The sequence below is a fragment of the Trachemys scripta genome, chromosome 25 (assembly GCF_013100865.1).
Source record: "Trachemys scripta elegans isolate TJP31775 chromosome 25, CAS_Tse_1.0, whole genome shotgun sequence".
NCBI classification, from domain to species: Eukaryota; Metazoa; Chordata; order Testudines; family Emydidae; genus Trachemys; species Trachemys scripta.
In genome coordinates this window covers 190,245-208,684 of record NC_048322.1, presented here as the reverse complement: position 1 = coordinate 208,684, position 18,440 = coordinate 190,245, and the positions used below count along the sequence as shown (strand labels likewise).

Here is an 18,440-nt window from a genome sequence, read left to right as displayed (position 1 = left end):
CCATTGTGCTAGAGGACAATTTTCTTCCCAGGGGTTCAGGTGATCTTTTAGATATTATGGGCCCAGGCTTTGAAGATGAGGACCGTAGCCTGGAGCTTTATTTGAAATGCGATGGGAAGCCCGTCGGGAGGTTGTAGGACCATATATTAAGGCCAGAAGGGATTATTAGGTCATCTCTTCTGACCTGCTTCACCCAGGCCCTTCAATTTCTCCCATATGGCGTCCAATAACTTGCTTCTGGTAACCTATGTCTTCCTGACTGGGATCCCCCTTCCCAGCACAGGCGGAGTGGGGCCAGTCACAGGAGAGAGCAAGCCCCCAAGAATGGGATGTGGAAGGAGAAATTAGTGAGGGAGATTGCTAGATCATCTGACACACCTACTGCACCATCCCTGGGCACAGTCATGTTCCTGCCCACAAGGTGAGGAGCAGAGCAGAGAGAGGAAAAACCAGCCCCTGACACGCTCTGTTTCCCCCTGCTGCAGGTGTGTGCTGCCCTGGGGACAGTGTCGGGGGTATCCCACCAAAGAGGCTCCTTCGATTCTGCTCTTTTCTAGCTATTTGATTCTGTCTCTGGGAGGGGTTAGAAATGTCTCGGTGGTGCAGAGTACGGTTCATGTTTCGCTCCATGCGACCATGAAATAGGGAAGAGAAATGGCCGCAGCGAAGCCAGCGAAGGAAGGGATCAACGGGGGGGAATGCGGACGGGTTCCCGCTGGAAGGAGAAGGGCAGTAAATACTCAGGAGGTGGGAGCTTTTGGGCAGTTGTGTCTGGAGGCGGGAAGAGGAGGAAACCTACAAGGCGGAGAAAGGGAGGGGGACGGGGTGGGACAAGCCTGCTGGGACAGACCCCGGGGGTTTTAGTGGGAATTCCCAATTTGTGAAACAGGAAACAAACCCCCTGTGAGATATGAAGGGGGCACCCACCAGGGAGGCGTCGGGAAGATCATAGAAGATCAGGGTTGGAAGGGACCTCAGGGGGTCATCTAGTACCACCCCCTGCTCAAAGCAGGACCAATCCCCACTAAATCAGATGCCCCGGCCCCTCACATCCAGCTGCTCTCAATGAGGAGGGGGTTGGGATTCCTACCATAGGGCTTTGGGGGTTGGGGGCTCCATCTCCTGTATCAGTCTGTGGCTAGTAGGTGTGTGATNGATTGGTCATGTTTTGAGCAGGGGTTTGGACTAGATACCTCCTGAGGTTCCTTCCAACCCTGATATTCTATGATTCATGTCCACTGAAGGTAGGAGAAGAAGGAATTCGGCATCGTCTGCAGCAAGGGACAGGTTTATGTTGGATATTAGGAAAATCTTTCCAACTGCAAGAATAGATGCGTATGGGAATAGATTAGCAGGAGAGGTTGTGGAATTCCTGTCACTGGAGGTTTTTAAGACTAGGTCAGACAAACACCCGTCAGGGATAATACTCTACTTATATTCGATCCTCAGGGTTGTCGGCCAAGATGCCCTCTTGATGTCCTTTTCAGACCTGGATTTTACGATTTATGATCCTAGCCCTTCACTTTGACCGTATCTCCCTGTGGAGAACGTGGGCATTCTTAATTACTATTATTTTTTCAATGAACAATATGTATGACGCAACTTCCTGTCTCATTTTGCTTTGTTACCCACTGGGTGTGAAGGCGTTAATTCCTCCTCTGGGCCAGGGGATTGAATGTCTGTTGGAGTAAGAAGAACGAGGAGTATTTGTGGCACCTTAGAGACTAACAAATGTATTTGGGCATAAGCTTTCGTGGGCTACAGCCCACTTCATAGACTTGAAATTAGATGAAGGTTTCTAACCATCAGAGGAGTGAAGTTCTGGAACAGCCTCCCAAGGGGAGCAGTGGGGGCAAAAGACACATCCGGCTTCAAGACTGAGCTTGATAAGTTTATGGAGGGGATGGTATGATGGGATAGCCTGATTTTGGCAATTAATTGGTGTTTGACTATGAGCGGTAAATATGCCCAATGGCCTGTGATGGGATGTTAGATGGGTGGGATCTGAGTTACTACAGAGAATTCTTTCCTGGGTGTCTGGCTGGTGAGTCCTGCCCACATGCTCAGGGTTCAGCTGATCGCCATATTTGGGGTCGGGAAGGAATTTTCCTCCAGGGCAGATTGGCAGAGGCCCTGGGGGGGTTTCACCTTCCTCTGCAGCATGGGGCACGGGTCACTTGCTGGAGGATTCTCTGCACCTTGAACTCTTTAAATCACAATTTGAGGACTTCAATGGCCTCAGACACAGGTTTGATACAGGAGTGGGTGGGTGGGTGAGATTCTGTGGCCTGCGTTGTGCAGGAGGTCAGACTAGACGATCATAATGATTCCTTCTGACCTTAAAGTCTATGATTCTATGATACACAGAGAACATGAAAAAATGGAGGTTGCCATACCAACTCTAACGAGACTAATCAATTAAGGTGGGTTATTATTGGCTAAATGGGTGAACGACATTTTGATTCTGTTCGTTTGCAGAGTTATTTGAAAGCAATAACAGACCAGCCCGAAGGAAAGCTGGTCTATAAATGATCGTTTCTCATGGCATTGTATTAAACCAGCCCGATAGAACTTATCTGCTCTATCAAGGGGCATTTTTTACAATGTACAGACAGATCTGTTGTTCTTTAGAGCATTTTCAAGTTAATTTTTTTTGCCCAAATCACAGGATGTGACAAATTTCTTGTAACTTAGCGGTTCTCTCCGGTTTTTGCCTTCAGATCCGGGCGGCCGGAGAACGGCGGCTGCTGGCCGGGAGCCCAGCTCTGAAGGCAACGCCGCCATCAGCAGCAGCGTAGAATGGTCTGGTATATGGTGTATTGCCACTCTTACTTCTGCGCGGTGGGAGTCCAAAGCAAAGAACACTCCGGACAGTGGGAGCATCAGGTGGAAAGTGGTTGCGAAATGGGAGATTTTGGAGAACAGGTAGCAAAGAGGCCTGCAGACAATGAAAGCGGAGGGGAGCAATTGCTTCTGGGGTCCCAGGAGGTGGGGGCAGTGGGAGGAAGGGGAGTGGGTGTCATCATGAGTGACAGGGCTAGCTGCATCCTGTCCCCTTCCTGGTCTCTCTGAGTGCCCCCCTCAGATGTCAGGCCGCAGGGTTTTCCCTCTCCTGGCATGGAATTCTGCAGTTCCGACACCAGGCCCTAGGCAACAAGAACTTACGTCTGAACCTTTACTTGCCCAGCAAATCAGGCTGAGTGCAAATCCCTTTGTCCGTCTGGGATCAGGGCTGGACAGTGACGGACCAGGCATCTTCATCCCCTAGCCGTGTTTATTTTGGAGTAGGAAAAAAGGGATATGGAAAAAAAATATTTTAAAATAACAGCCGTCATATCTGCCTGTCTTACTAAAAGGCCTGTATGCCCCATCACATCTCCACACCCAGGGATTTTCATACTCCCACCCATCACATCCGACTCACTAGATTCCCTAATTCTTTCCTGACACTGCTGAGATCCTGCATTCAGTGATAGCCCTGCCCTTCCTGTTCCCTTTCTCCACCGAACCCCACCAGCCCATGCTTACTGTTCCCAGCATCCCCAGGACTCTCTCATTGTCTCTGGACCTCTGTCAGCAAGAAGCAGAGCCAGGGAGACTTGCCCTCTGTCTGGAGTCTTCACTTTCTGGCACATGGATTTATCTTCTTTATGTTTTAGGAGCCTCTTTGATAATAACTAAGGCTCCATTTTAGTCATGGGTATTTTTAGTAAAAGTCATGGACAGGTCACGGGCCTGAAACAAAAATTCACGCGCCCGTGACCTGACCATGACTTTTACTAAAAATACCCGCAGTGATGAAAACTTGGCCGGGGGCCAGTCTGGGGGTGCTGCGGGTGCTGGAGGAGTGGGGGCCACTGTTACTCGGGGGGCGGGGTTGGCAGGGCTTCCTACCAGCTCCATCCCTGCAGAGTGTTGTGTACCTTTGAGTACCTGGGGAGCTGAGCCTGGGATTTTACTGGTCTACAATGGACTGTGGTTCAACTAATATATAAACCTATAAATTCACCTGATCTCACTTGTTTTCTGTCCCTTTTCTTTCCACTTTACAATCTTGATGTGATTTCCATCCTGGAACAAAGGGAAGAGTTATGGGCCCCAGATGTCCAGAGGTCAAAGGAAAGAGAGATCCTTAGAGTTCCTGTAGTGGGGTGGTTACCTGCTCCTGCCCAGAGGGGTTTAAAGACAGCCCTGGGAGAGGGCTGGGACAAGGCTGATTGGGGAAGCAGCCGCAGCTGGGCCACGCCCTAATCAGGCCTCTGCTGGCCCTATAAAGGCAGGGAAGCCAGGGGCAGACACAGTCTCTCAATGCATTGAGAGAGGTGGAGGGACGTGGCTGCAGGGACCTGAGTGGAGCAGGGCTGGGGACAGGCAGAGGAGCTGGGGAGCTCCTGCTTGGAAAGCCCCAGGCTGTGGCCTAGCAGAAGGCCAAGGGGTACTGGGGGTTGCAGAGGGCAGCCCAGCGGTAGGCCAAGGCAGCAGGTCCAAACCCAACCTTGCCAGTGATGAGTAGGCTGATACTGCAGCCTGCCCCAGGGCATGGGGCTAGACAATGACTGGCAGTAGCCGTATACTGAGGTGAGGTGGGGATAGTGGGTGGGGGGTCCCCGGAGAGGGGGGACCCTAAGACTGAGGGGTTACTGCCAGGGGGCAGCGCCCCAGACAAACGGGGCACCTGGGGTCCTGGGAGGGACACGGGGGCCAGCAATAAGGTGGATCACTGGCCTGCAGAGGGCGCTCCGGGCTGGAAATTGAGCTAATTCCCTGAGCGACCCGCAGGAAGCGCCACAGGGGTGAGTCCAGATGCTTACAATCCCCTACATTGGTGAGGAGACATTAAACAAACTCAGAATCTGTAAGTGTCTGGAGGAAAGAGCTGGGATTTCCCACAAAGACCATGAGAACTTTCTAAGTTCAGGAGTCTCCTCAGCAGGTGTCGTATCTTCAGGGTACAGATCACTCATGCCACCTGGCAACACCTCCCTCCCTTCTCACTGAGAGTTTGGGTGGGACGTTGAGGCAAAATTGATCTTTTCCTCTCTCCCATAGAAGGGCCATATTTGGGGAGGGATAGCTCAGTGGTTTGAGCATTGGCCTCCTAAACCCAGGGTTGTGAGTTCAATCCCTAAGGGGGCCATTTAGAGATCTGGAGCAAAAATCTGTCTGGAGGTTGGCCCTGCTTTAAGCAGGGGGTTGGACTAGATGACCTCCTGAGGTCCCTTCCAACCCTGATCTTCTATGAATTCAAATCCTGATTTTTATTTTCTCTCTCTCTAGCTCTGATTTTGGTTTGCCCTTCCCTTTTCCTGAGACTTCTCTCTGTCTCCCAACAGGGGATGGGCTGATGAGTGAGAACGAGGAGCAGAACCCCCAGCAAGAAGATGCGGAGCAAGTGGAACCAAATGGGGGATTATCACAAAGATCCAAAGGGAAAGTGTCCAGGACTCATGAGCAGCGAAAAGCCTGGGAGAGTCAGGAGAGGCCGGAGAGCGAACGGGGAAACCAGAAAGGGAAGAATGTGTGTAAACCCACGAATGGGTGGGGAACTCACCAGGACCTCAAAGAAACAGTAACCCAGCAGAAAATACTCAGGGGAAAGGGAAAAAATACATGCACTGAGTGCGGGAAACATTTCAACTACCACTCAGGCCTTGTTAGACATGAAATAATTCACATGAAAGAGAGACCCTACAAATGCCATGACTGTGGGAAAAGTTTCACTCAGAGCTTAAAACTTATTACGCATCAGAGAATCCACACGGGAGAGAGACCCTATGAATGCTGCGAGTGTGGGAAACGCTTCACTCGGAGATCAAACCTTTTTACGCATCAGAAAATCCACACGGGAGAAAGACCCTATGAATGCAGTGAGTGTGGGACAAACTTCACTGACAGCTCGGCCCTTCTTAAACATCAAAGAATCCACGTGGAAGAGAGACCCTATGAATGCTGTGAATGTGGGAAAAGCTTCACTCAGCAAGCAAGCCTTCATACACATCAGAGAATCCATACAGGGGAGAGGCCCTATGTATGCTGTGAGTGCGGGAAAAGCTTCACTCGGAGCTCAAACCTTATTACTCATCGGAGAATCCACACAGGGGAGAGACCCTACGAATGTTGTGAGTGTGGGAAAAACTTCACTGATAGCTCAGCCCTTCTTAAACACCAAAGAATCCACACGGGAGAGAGACCCTACGTATGCTGCGAGTGTGGGAAAAGCTTCACTCGGAGCTCAAACCTTATTACTCATCAGAGAATCCACACGGGAGAGAGACCCTATGAATGTTGTGAGTGTGGGACAAACTTCATTGACAGCTCAGCCCTTCTTAAACATCAGAGAATCCATACGGGGGAGAGACCATATGAATGCTGTGAGTGTGGGAAAACCTTCACTCAGAGCTCAAAACTGGTCACACATCAGAGAACCCATACAGGGGAGAGACCCTATGAATGCTGTGAGTGCGGGAAAACCTTTATTCAGAGCTCAGACCTTATTAGACACGAGAGAATCCACACGGGGGAGAGACCTTATGAATGCTGTGAGTGTGGGAAAAGCTTCACTCAAATCTCAAGCCTTATTACGCACCAGAGAATCCATGTGGGAGAGAGACCCTATGAATGCTGTGAGTGCGGGAAAAGGTTCACTCAGAGCTCATACCTCATTAGACATCAACGAACCCACAAAGGAGAGCATTTATGAATGCGGTGAGTGTGGAAATAGTTTTACTCAGGGATCAGCCGTTTTTTATCATAAGAAAATCCACACCAGAGAGAGATCCTCTTGGTGCTGTGAGTGTGGAAAAAGATTCACTCAGACCTTACTACGCATCAGAGAATCCACACAGGGGTGAGAACCTATGAATGCAGTGAGTGTGAGAAAAAGCTTTACTGACCGCTCAGCCCTCATTACACATTAGAGAATCCACATATGAGAGAGACCCCAAGAAAATTACGAGTGCGGAAAAAGCTTCACTCAGAACTCGGATGCCTCATCTATCATCAGAGAAACTGTAAAGGGGAACAACACCATGAAACCCTTGTCTAGAACTGTCAACTTAAAAAAAAAATGGCTTTTGCTAATTCCGACATGGTGATCTTAAATGCAGCTTGCACCGTTTGCATCACCATAGGCCCTCAGCTCCTCCAGGCGAGCTGCCTTTCAGCTCAACCTTCTTTGGGCTGAATCCCATGGTCCTTTCTATCAACTCCATTGTCCTATGAGTCATGGAAGTATGTGTCCTTCCTACCAGGAATGTCCATCACTTCAGGTGGAGGACATGCGTATGACCTCAGCTAGCTACATGGAGGTAAAATCTACTCGGTCTTTATCACCATGGTCTCCATGGAGTTAGCTAGTTTGCCTTAGCTTTTCGGATCTAAAAACACAAATATTCTTGCTGTAAAGCCATGTATACAGGCTGGGGTGATCTAGAACATTTCCTCTTGACCTAACCGCTGTCACATTTCCTAGTCTAAACAAACCTGGAGAATCACATTTTTACTCTTCCTATCCCTGCAAAGTTGTTGTTTGAATCACCAAGTACCCCTTTGAGGACAGATTGTCTCATTTCCCATTCTCACAATGCCCGGGGTTGCGCTGAACAGTAGTTGTTTTTCCAACCATTTTTCTCATTCAAATAAATGTTAATGTAATGAAGAGCAGGAGCAGAGGTGGGAAGAAAAGGATATGGGATGTGTAGGAGGAATCCCCTCCTTCCCCATCACTCCAGAACTCTAACCTTCCGTCTCAGCCATGCAGAGGTTATCTTCTTTATGGAATCATAGAAGATCAGGGTTGGAAAAGACTTCAGGAGACAGACACATCTGAGAGGGCAAATGTAGACAGGCTTCTTGCTTTTCTCCTAAAACACAGGCCCCATCACGTCAAGCAGAGATTTCATCAGGGAGGGACCTAGGTGTGGGCAAAGTTTGAGCCAGAGGCTCCCTTCCTTCCTGGCTTAGTCATGCATGGAATGGGTTCCCTAGGGAGATGGTGGAATCTCCTTACTTAGAGGTTTTTAAGTTCAGGCTTGACAAAGCCCTGGCTGGGATGATTTAGTTGGGGATTGGTCCTGCTTTGAGCAGGGGGTTGGACTAGATGACCACTTGAGGTCCCTTCCAACCCTGCTATTCTATGATTCTATGCTAAGCTTCACTTTCTCAAAAAGGACCACAAGTTTTGACTGCGGTTAGCAACAAGTATGATCATCAATTTTACACTATTGGTACTGACCCATCAAAATCTCCCCATACCGTGTGATTATTTGGAGTTTAAATTCCATCTACTGGTAAAGCCACTTCTGGGAAGTTTGACTGTTTTTTCCCCCTATATGCGGATGCTAAAACTTTGCTAAATAATAACAGTTCTGAGTGAAGCAGGTTTGAATTGATAGGTGGATAACATGATGGGAGAATCTCTTGTCCTGATTCAGAGTCATCAGATGTAACCTGCTCTGGAATTTCGCTTGACTCTTTCATTTTCATGTTGTCTACTTCTCTGCGATGTGGGTTGCTCTGTTTCCTGAAGGCTGTTTGGTCACCCAAGTGGTGATTAGTTTAGGTTGACAGGATATTGCTCAGATTTTTTGGAGACTTTGAGACAAATGACTGTTTGCTAAAATCATTTCTCACTCCAGTTTGGCTTTTCCCCCACCTCTCCATGACGACATGGAGAAAATTCAAGCGCAGTTCAGTCAGTAGGAGAGAACGCTCCAATTTACTGGACATGCTAACAAAGGAAGAGCGGTGATTTGCAATCTCCACTCGAAAATGGTGAACAACAGCAGACCCCAAACTGTGCAACTAACTGAAGGAAGTGCAGATGATCCCAGTGCAGTTCTAGTGTTTAATTTACTATTGGTTCGGATGATCTGGGGAGAGAATTCCACAGTAAGTTACTTGGCACTCGGCAAAATGTTCATGTAGTTGGTTCCCAAAGCATTTGTAACCCAGGCCCTACAGAAGATATCTCCTAGCTAATCCTAATTTGCCCTTTATGATGCAAATGTGGAGGAAATAGAAGTGGTTTTTTTGTTGTTGAATTTTCTCTTTGTAGGTGAGGCAAAGGTGTATAAAATGAGATCAGTGTTGAAAATGAAATAGTAGCAGGAAAAATAGCTATTTTTTAATACAAACTCCACCTCTGGTAACTTACAGCGATCCCGATCCAGGCCTGTATCTTGTCCCTAGCCTAGATCTGCGCCACCAAATGAAAGAAACACTGGGCATGTTTAGGAAAGTGATTCTTCACTAACACTGCTGAGATTTTGAGTGGTTTGGTAAAGGGTTCTACTTCAGAGAAGTGTAAATTTACCCTAACCAAGGCCAAGGATTTGGAAAGAACTGGCGTAGGAATAGTACGCACCCAATTCTTGGTTTTCACCCTGTAAAGGTAGCTATGGTGACCAATGGCCCAAGGGAAATTGTTTTTAGAACACCACTCCTTCGTTCAGTATCACGGGTTACAGGCCCAAAAGATGTCATGGTTAGATGGAGAACAATCATCCTTCACTGTTTGGATTCAAAATTTCATGAGGCAAAGAGAGAGAGAGTCCTTTGGAGGATATCCCTTCCCTGTGGCTCCCAGACTGGCTGCCTGAGTGAGTAAAAAGGACTTTCATGCTCTGGAAATGGCAACCAAACAGGGGATTGAATGTGTCCGGCTCCAGTTTCAGGCTCTAGGATGCATTAATATTGAGTCCTGATTCTCTGTTTTTGACTCATAAAGCTTGTCTACGCTTTAAAATGCTGCATTGGTGGAGTGGCACCGCTTATTCCTGGGGGAATTCTGCGCCTCCACGGAGACACAGAATTCATCTGTCTCGCATAATTTTGTATTTTCCTGCCTAAAAATCATGTTGCCTAAGATATGCTGCAGTTCTGCCTTTTCTCCACCAGACGCAGCTGTGGCGCCAGATGCTTTAGTGCCACCGTGGCCTCTGGTGGGCAAAAGATGGAACTGCAGCACTTCTTAGGGACAATGTATTTTATGCGGGAAAATACAAAAATTCTATGCCCAGTCTTGCAGAATTGCCCGAGGAATAGAAGTTCATCACAGCCCCCTGCTCGCGGAGCCAGGTTAGGACAGAGTGGGGGCACACAGGGCTGCCAAGGGGTCACAGACAGGTTCAGAAGGGCTAGTGGGGAGGACAGGCTGGTGTATGAGCTCAGGAGCTAATGGGGTGACAACGTAGAGCCTAGGGATGGAGGAGGGGAGCCGCAGAGACCCGTGGGGATGGTGGGGGTGCAGGGACAGGTTCAATCCTAGGCTCCTTTCTTCTCCCTCTGCTCCTCTGTTACCCCTGACTCACCCAAGCCTTTTCATGGCTTCTGACAGGTGCAGGAAATACCGTTCTGTATTGTAATGTAAATGACTTGCACAAAGTTCCACATTAATATGCCTAGTAAGGAATCGATTTGAAAAAAATAACGACCAGAATTATTATTATTATTGGTCTGTATTGTTAGACACATCCTTGTTGACAGATATTTTGAAATAAATTCCCAAACTAATTGTAACTGGCACGATTATATTGTGCTATTTTGACAAATAAACTATGCAGAATTTTCAAATATTGTGCACAGAATTTTTAATGTTTTGGTGCCGAATTCCCCCAAGAATAACCACTGTGGGGCTTCAATGAAGACGCTCTAAGCTGAAGGAAGATAGCTCTCCTGTTGGCTTTGTTAATCCACCTCCCTGAGGGGCATCAGCTCTGCCAGCAGGAGCTCTCCTACCAACCTGGCATTGTCTATGCGGCGGGTTAGTTCTGTAGAACTAGGTCGTAGATTTTTCACACCCATGACCAATGTTGTGATACCGATGTAGGATGGTAGGGTAGATCAAATCTTAGTTTTTTTCTCGTGTTTTATGCATTTGGATCTCTTCTCCTCTACCTCCTCCTACTTTGAAAAATTAAAAAATGTGGAAATACAAGCGAGCATAGGCGCTGACTCTGTGGGTGCTCCAGGGCTGACGCACCCCCGGGGAAAAATTAGTGGGTGCTCTGCACCCACCGGCAGCCAAGCACCCCTCCTCACTGCCTACTCCCACCCCGAGCATGCCACCTCCCTGCTCCTCCACCTACCTCCCAGCACTTCCCACCCGGCTGCCGCCAAACAGCTGTTTGGCAACGTTCACAAGCTCTGGGAGGGAAGGGGAGGAGTGGGAACGTGGCACGCTCAGGGGAAGAGGCAGGGCAGGGGCGGGGCCTCGTGGGAGGGGTGGAATCAGGGCAGGGCTGGGGGCAGAGGCGAAGGGATCGAGCACCCAGGGAAAAGAGGAGACGTCGGCACCTATGTAAGAGAGTGGTGTTTTGTTTTTTTTGTTTTTTGCAAACATTCCCATATAGGAGACCCCTTCCATCATTGCATATGGCAGAAAATCCAGAAATCTGAACTCGCAGACATGGGAGGCTCCTATGTTGTGACAAACCACAACTTGGCTGACGGTTTCACTTGGTGGCAATGAGGGTTGAAAGAAAACGGACTTATATGACATGTGTGATTGTGAAGGCTGCGAATCTGTCATGGAGGTCACGGATTCCGTGACTTTCCGTGACTTCTGCAGCAGTTGGTGCTGGCCCAGGGCAGTTTGGGTGTGTTGGAGGGGGCTAGGGGCAAGGGTTTGAGGGGGGCGAGAGAGGGGTGGGGAGGTCTCCACACCATGCGCCTGCAAGCCCCACCTCCACTGCTCCCATTGGCTGCGGTTCCTAGCCAATGGGAGCTGCAGCAGCTGGCACTTGTGGCAGGCGCTCCTGCCCTGACCCCTGCCTCTGCTGCCTAGGAGCTGCAGGGACGTGGAGATGGATACAGGGCCCCGCCAACCCTCCCTCCCCCAGCACTAGCTGGGTCCCTGCCCCACGCTGCGGCCAGGCCCCTACTTCCTACTACCGGTGGGGGTCCCGGGCCATGCGCCGCAGCCTGGCCTCCCTCTCCCCCAGCACCAGAGGGGAGCACAGGTCACCTCAACCCCCTCCCCCAGCACCTGCGGCGCCCCAGACCACTGCACCCCCACCCAAGTTTTAGTCAGGGTGGGTATTTTTAGTAAAAGTCATGGACAAGGTCATGGCCCATGAATTTTTGTTTACGGTCCGTGACCTGCCCATGACTTTTACTAAAAATACCCGTGACTAAAACAGAGCCTTAGTTATTGTTACCAATGTTGCCTGGGTTTTAGAGGGCTGTATATTATTGTTATAGACTTGCCAATTGATCTGAGCAGAAGGTTTTCATCCCAGAATCAGGCTGCACAGAATCAAACGTGGTGAGTTCAATATCTTGCAAGGACCCTCGGGGGCTGTGGCAAGAACACTCACGCTGAGGACAAAACAGAGCCTTAGGGACTTTTATTAAAATAAATGGAAAAGGTCTCAAAGCTCCAAACCACAACATCATAAGGAAATACCACCATTCTGGGGGTACTGTGGTATCATTTTATAAAAGCTTCCTGTATTAGCATACTCACTCCCTTCCATGGGGACCCGGTGGTAAGAGACAAAGGACCAGTCTCGTCTCTGGCAATGCCAAATGAGTCTAATGGTCCAGGTTCCTCAACGCTTGACATTGATGGTGAATAATAGAGCTGCTGAGTGGCAAAAATTAATAGCTAAAAGACTCCAAAGATAAAGATGAAAAAGCCAAGAGCTGGAAAAAGCTAGTGAGAGCTGCTTCCACTCAGTGGTTTGCCCTCTTCTGGGCAATATTCATGCCCGTGCCCAACCTTCCATGCCTAAATCTAATTTCCTCACCCCCATAATATTCGGGTGCACTTATCCTGTAGTCAAATATATTCATACATATTAATACCAACTAGCTCATTCTTGAAACCTGTTGCTCAAACCAGTCTCTGGTCGTTACCTCCATGTTCTGGTGGTGTACCTTGTGGTTACCGTTAAGTCCCAAATGTCTTAGTTAAACGTGTTTCATTCCCCAAAATCTCAAAGGGTAACTGTTAGGCCCGTTATCTGTGCCAAAGGTCACAAGCCAACACAGAATACAGACCTGTAGGATCCTTGCGTTACAGCCAAACATCACGGAATAGTCCTATACAAAAATATAAGCCAAATATAATAAGACAAACAACAAACCAATAAATAAAGGTAGGATATAATAAAGCAAGCCACCAGGCTAGCCCCATGGGATAAACCAATGAAAAGGACATTAAAGATGAAGTTATGGGTTAAAGAGTAAGATAACTTCCCCCCCTTCAGTGTAGGTAATCCACCCCCCTAGTGGTGGTAGCTTGGTCCTCTGGAATCATGATCGAAGCATGAAGGGGCATACGAATATTTAGTGTATCTGGCACGTAAATATCTTCCAATGCCAGCTACAACAGCTGTTCTCACTTTCAAGTGACATTGTAAAGAAGTGGGCAGCATTATCTCCCGTAAATGTAAACCAATTTGTCTTAGCAATTTGCTGACCTAGAAGTAGGACTGTGGACTTGTAGGCTCTAGTTTTACATTGTTTTGTGTTTGAGTTCAGTTATGTAACAAAAAAAATCTACATTTGTAAGGGCAGGTCTACACTATGGGGTTAAGTTGACCTACGTTACACAACTATTTGTTACGCAGCTAAGTTATTCACATAGCTGTAGTTGATGCATCTTAGGTCGACTTACTGCGGGATCTACACCACACTGAGTCGACGGGAAAAACTCTCCCGTCAACTTACCTTATGCTTCTCGTTCCGGTGGAGTACCGGAGTTGACGGGAGAGCGATCGGCGATCGATTTAGCGGGTCTTCACTAGACCCACTAAATCAACCCCCAGTAAATCAATCACTGCAGCATCAATTCACGGTAAGTGGCAACAAGACCTAAGTTGCACTTTTACAATAAAGAGATTGCACAACGGTACTTCTTTGAGGTGAATTGAAAAATGCTATTTCTTTTATCTTTTTACAGTGCAAATATTTGTAATAAAAAAACACTATAAAGTGAGCACTGTACACTTTGTATTCTGTGTTGTAATTGAAACCAATATATTTGAAAACGTAGAAAAACATCCAAAAATATTTATAATACATTTCAATTGGTATTCTATTATTGTTTAACAGTGCCATTAAAACGGCAATTCATTTGTTTAATCATGATTCATTTTTTGAGTTAATCGCGTGAGTTAACTGTGATGAATGGATAGCTCTAATAAAATACACTTTATGATGATCTACTACTGCCACGGGACAATGACTCCTAACACGAACACCTCCCCTTCCTGCATACGTAACAGCGGACTTTCATTCAGTGAAGATATCAAATATACAACTTTGGGTTCCTTTACCTTTCACATAGAAACATTCATCTTTTTCTTGTAAATTTTGATCCTCACACACATCCCAAATTTTCATGGGCCACACACTGAAATATGTCAATGGTTTTCCATTGTTGGTTTTCTTTATATGACCAGGCATGATGATCAGCGGAATCGCATAACCAAAGTTTGTGTTAGCTGGATTCCAACAGGTACCACCAGATATGTATCAATAGTGAGATGGGGTGTACAGTTATATATGCTGATAGAACCATTTGCTCCTTATTAAGTATAAAGCTTAACAACTTCCACCAGGCCATTAATGGTCTCTCCACTTCTGTAACATTTTTCCACAGCAATTTTTTTATTTCCAAAGGAAAATTTCCTCGCATGCCTTCCCGGATTATTTGAATGACCAATTCCTGACTTATTTCCTGGGCCTGTGCACAGGCTAACGCTAAGGACATTTTCTTGTATCAATTTCATAGTCCCTGCTAAAAGTAACAAACCCTTTTCACCGTGCTATTCCCATACTAGCAGTATTTTTAGAAAATAATTGTTGCCCCATTCCTAATTTTGACAAGGATGTACTAATGGACTTGCCCAATACTTGTATTTCAGCTGTAACATAACTTAGTTTGTTTGCCAATACCGCTATGTTTGCAGCATCCAGTACTCCAACTCCTAATCCAGTTCCACCCAAAGCAGTTTCCAATACACCCCTTGAAGTCCTTTTTTTAATGGATTTTTCAATATACCATCATTTCAACCATGCTGCCCACCCCTTATGTACATATGAGTAAACCCCTTTTCCCAACACAAGCAACAGCTGGTGTGACTGAATACGGATGGATTAACACAACATTGGACCATCATCCAGAAATCATTTCTCCATATGTTTACTGCATGGATGTTGACAGGCCAGTGAATAGGGTTGGCTAGCAAACAACACATAACATAAAACACACACAGTTGTGACAGAAGCTTCTTCATTACAGTGCCCAGGTTACTTGTGCTCTTCTACTGGTTCCAGCTTTTCCTTGGAACTCTGAAAGACAAAATAAACATTTTTCTAACCCCCCCTTGGTGGGGCTAATTTGAGGTTACTGCTTGAAATCCCCTTTCCATGGAAGAATGGAACCATTTTAACTTTGGCTTGTTTCACCTCTATGACCAGATTTGTCCCTGGTATACTGCTGGGCTGGCTTTTTCCCAGTGTTTACTGGGCCTTCCCATTTCATACCCAAAGAACGATCTTGTTCTGCAAATTTTCGATACAGCCCCTGCTTTCCAACCTCCCACTAAATAGGCTTTTTTACACGGCTCAGCCTTTTATCCACCTTTTTTACATTAAAGCCCAATTGTTCTGCTCTTTTCTTGTGGGTTTCTGTTAATGCCTCTAAAAGGGACTGGATCCATTGGTCATTTTTAGCACTTCGGGTTGCCACCCATCTGGAATATCTACATCTGGCCACCATTGTTTGGGTGTTCTCATGTCCCTTCCCGTCACTGCTACAAAGGGTGTATAACCGTGACTCGACCTTAAGGCCATTAGAATCATAGGCAGTTTTTCATCCCAATCTTTTCCATTTTCTTTTACCATTTTTCTTAAAGCATCCTTTAGAGTGTGGTTAGTTTGTGCCACTTGTCCTGAGGACTGGGGGTGCCCCGCAATATGGAACCTTTGCTAAATGCTTAATAATTTACACATTTCCTGCAGAGTTTCCTCAACAAAGTGTGGGCCTTGGTCTGAATCGATTTCTTTGGGCAGCCCCCACTGGCTAAACACTACATTAAACGATTGCAGGGCTGTAGTCAAAGCTGTGTTGGTTTTTAGTGGGATGGCTTCTATCCATTTTGTAAAGGGATCGACAATTACCAAACAATACTTGTTATTTCGCAGGTGACTGATAGGGGTCCAATATAATCTATTTGTAACCAGGCCCACAGCTTTTAGGCTGTTCCCCAAGGTCTGAGCCACGCTCAGTGACCCACACTACCCCTCCAGGGTCTTTATGTACATGCCATTTTCCTATGATTGCTTTTTCCGACAGTAATCATTCAATTTCATCGTCCTCGTCCTGTAGGGCTGGTAGATCCAACGTCTCTGGGCTTGTCACCTGCTTTCATGCTCTGGTTACTGCTTCAACTACCTCCTCTTCCTTGCCTTGTGTTAACAAGGCCGCTTGTTTGGCTAACACATCTGCCCTGTTATTCCAAAATCCTTCCTCGCTCCCTGGTTTCTGATGTGCTTCCACATGTGTTACTCAAGTGTCTCCCTTTCTTAAAACGGTCACTTGCTCCCAGTACTGTTCATGAGCTCCTGGCTTTCCATCTCCCATCTTACAGGTACTCCTAGCTGCCCAAATGGGTAGTCACACCACAACTATGACACCCCCCGGGAGGGACTCCCCCCCCCCCAATGAACTCCCCTTCTCCATCATGGGGGGGGCTCCCCTCCCTCATCCCCAATGATCTGCCCAGGTGCTCCCAACCCCCTATGTAGGGAGGCCCCTCAGTTCACTGCCTGCAGACTGCGTGGTCACTCTTTGTCCGGGCCCAATCATTATTTTCTTGCAACACCGTTCTGACAGCCGCCTGAGCATCCCCCAGCTTCGATTGCAATGTAGATACTTCCCCCGTCCAGGTTTTCTACTTTCAGTTGCTGACGCTCTCCTGGTTTTGCCTGTTGCAGTCTGTGATGCCTTCTACTGAGCCAAATTATCCTTAACTGTATCCCACTGCAATTTGTAATCCTCCAGTTGTGTTTCCCGGAGTGCTACCAGGCTGGAGCGATCAGCGACAGCTTTCCACAATGTCCGTGGCAGCTGCTACTTCGATAGCTTTTCCTTTGGTTTCATGCACTTACAGAATGAGTCAAACCCCTTACAAGCACACTCAAGGATGTACCTCCCCGGAAAGAATCTTGTCTCCATGAGCATGGACCTTGCTCTGCTACCTGTTTAGCCGGGGGGCGGGGGGGGGGAAGGGAGGGTTCTTCAGCTAACCCCCACCCTCCTAGTCCTTTGGCTTTGTTCCCTCCTGAAGCTTCAGAGTGGTCACTCTGTCAAGCAGGCTGCAATCTTTTTGGACAAAATGGCACAGCTAGTCGGCTGCTCCTCCCCGTGTCCGTACCCATCCACTCCCAGAAGGGGTCGATGTGGGAGGGATGCGGGGCGGGGGAGGGTGTCCCACACACCTGGGAGAAGCCAGCGGGTCAGGAGCTGGGGGTTCCCACATACCTGGTAGCAGCTGGCATGGTGGGGGGGGGGATCAGGAGTCCCCACACACCTGGGAGCTGCTGGTGCAGATCATGGGCCTGGCTGGTTCTCTCAGCTTCTTCAGCACATTCCCAGAGGAAGTGGGGAAGAGTCACCCACTGCTGGCCCCTCCTGTTGCCCACTCCCCCAGGCATTGATCCCCCCCCACCGCCCTGGAACGACCCCATCAACTCCCCACCTGGGGGAGTCACCCCATCACCAATCACCTGACACGGACCCTCTGATACAGCCCCGATGCCCCCAACATCACCCTCTAATCCAGGTTGCTTGTGTTGCCCCCCCTGCACCTGGGGGGAGGGGAAGAGCTGGGAGGGTCCCCAACCCAGATCCCCACACCAGCCCTACTAGCAACCCCTGAAATTCAGCTCCCTGCTGTCCCCCTGCATTTGGGGGTGCACGGGGGTCACCCCCCACCCAGCCCTGATTCTCCCCACCCCCATTGCCTCCAACAGTCCCCTCCTCTCAGTTTGGGGGAAGCACATGGGGGCACTGTCCAGGCAACGGAGGGAGCACAGACAACTGTGTGGGCATCATTGGGAGGGATGGACAAGGGGGGCCACTGAGGAGAACCTGAAGGGTGCATAGGGAGAAAGGGCTGGGTCGGCCCCACTGTGGCTGTGGGGGGTGTCACACCCCAATGGCCCCCTCCCTCAAGTCCCCTGGGAAGTAGATCGGTATTGTGTGTAGCTAACGCTGAGCAAAGCATTGTGGGAGGGCATAAAGGTGTGCGAGTGTGGAATAGAAGAGAGGCCAAGGGGGGAGAAAAAGAGAAAACAGCAGAGAGAGTGAGCAAGCCGAAAAGGGGTTAACTCGGAGTTCCCGCTAGACCCAAGATAAGACGGGGACTTCAAGGCCAAAGATGTACTGCTCCATGCCAAGAAAGAAGCGGGGGGAGCCGAGTTTTCCA

The 18,440-nt window shown here is 48.2% G+C and overlaps 1 pseudogene; it reads left to right on the top strand.

Moving 5' to 3' along the window:
- Nucleotides 1–10,843, top strand: part of LOC117870067 — a 48,335-nt pseudogene extending 37,492 nt beyond the window's left edge.
- Nucleotides 10,844–18,440: the final 7,597 nt, after the last annotated feature.